The sequence below is a fragment of the Montipora capricornis genome, chromosome 2, assembly GCF_036669925.1.
Source record: "Montipora capricornis isolate CH-2021 chromosome 2, ASM3666992v2, whole genome shotgun sequence".
In the NCBI taxonomy this organism is placed as follows: domain Eukaryota; kingdom Metazoa; phylum Cnidaria; class Anthozoa; order Scleractinia; family Acroporidae; genus Montipora; species Montipora capricornis.
In genome coordinates this window covers 17522891-17524734 of record NC_090884.1, presented here as the reverse complement: position 1 = coordinate 17524734, position 1844 = coordinate 17522891, and positions in this window count along the sequence as shown.

Genomic DNA, 1844 nt, shown 5'->3' with positions numbered 1-1844 from the left:
GCTAGAAATTTCTGAGATGAAGAGATAATTCCCTAAAATTTTCCGACACTTCAATTTTCAGCTAAGATATCCTAGCAGATGAAATTCTTCTAGATCATAAAAACAAATCTTTAAACACTCTTTATACATTACAAGGAAGCTCAGCCTAGAAACGTCTTTCGATAGCTATTGGCTTAATTTGCTCGTTGGGTGGCCGTGATGTTTAAGACAGTTTAGGTTCTTTTTGGCCGGATAAGACTTTGAAAAGCGGTTTGATAAACTCGAACCTGCGCGGACTTTCGGCAAAATCTCCAATAGCGATTGAGTTATATAACAATCGTTTGTCTTGTTTGTCACGCGGTTTTGTAGCAGGTTACAACTGCTTATTGTGGAACTGAACTCATCATTACTGTGGCGACTGTCCACACTACATTAATACCTTTCGATATATAAGCTTTTTGTGTGAAATAGATCTCCAGTCGTGAGCCTCTTTGTTTGACTGTGAAACCAGTGGCAGTCGAGTAAGCAAATTACTACGCTTTAGATTGACTCTTTATAATAATAAGTGATTTTTGCTGTTTTTCTAAACTGAAGAAAGAGGGTGTAAAGATTATCAATCAAACGGAAAATGTTGTGAAAGAGATTACTGTGCATGTAATTTAATTTCAGTTTTAGTTGTTGATTAATATTGTTGGTTATAGTTTACAAGGGTTGTTTGTTTTCTGCTGTCAGCTCAGGGGTGTTTGATCACTATAAACTGTACACACTAAAGCTAATTACGATTACTTTTGTACTTTATGCAGAAGCATAATTATTATTTCCATATACACTATATTGCTTTCTGGGGCTAGAAACGGAGCTCCGCTTTTAGGCTGTAAATCTGCATATTAAAACTAATGTAAACACGGCTTCATCCTTTTCAAGAAGATCCACAAATGACAAATGTTTTGCTTGGGTGAAGCGCTGCATCTAATCGCTTCATGACACTGGTGGTGCGGTTGAGGTGCAGGTATGGCGCAGTGGGGTGAGCATTCGCCTCACACCAAAGCGGCCCGGGTTAGATTCCCAGACTCGGCGTCATATGTGGGTTGAGTTTGCTAGTTCTCTACTCTGCTCCCAAAGGTTTCTCTCCGAGTACTCCGGCTTTTCCCTCCCCGGCAAAAACCAACACTTGATTTGCATCAATTGTTAATTTCAGTTTTCAGTTTACACAGTTCCCAATTAGTGCTCCAGCGCTAGAACGATTAGAAAATTAAATAAAGTTCCTTTCCTTCTACTTTCGGTGGAAGAAAGCCATCACCGTGACTCGGAAACGATGCGCTCATCTTAAAATATGATAAAAAGCATTGAAAACAAAGGCACAACTATTAAAACGGTACGTGGAGTTGTGAGATCGAAACATTCCATTCAATATTCGACCACCAATGTCGAAGAGTACATTGCAACCGGCAAAAACAAAACTATAGTTGAGCCCAGACCCAGGCCTCATTTATACAAAGAACAATTAAAGTTCAGTGTAGACAGGCAACAACTGGATCCAGTGGTGATCATTCGAAATATGTCCAGGTTTGACCCCAATTAGATGCACGCGGATTTCAATAAGCGTCACGAAGTGTCCCCTTGCTCTTCTAGCCAACTTCAACATCACTTGTGCCTCAGAATACAGACAATTTATGTCACAAAGTGTTCTTTAAGTAAAGATTAACTGCTGCATTTACCCAAAGCTAAAAATAACGCTTACCTTTACCCTTACCTTATTGTTGAAAATAGGTAGCAAATGCTTAGACTTAAAGTGGTACTATGTTTAAAAAAAATCATTTCCTTTTTTTCTTCTGGTTTTGAAAGCGTGTTCGCTTAACACCTAA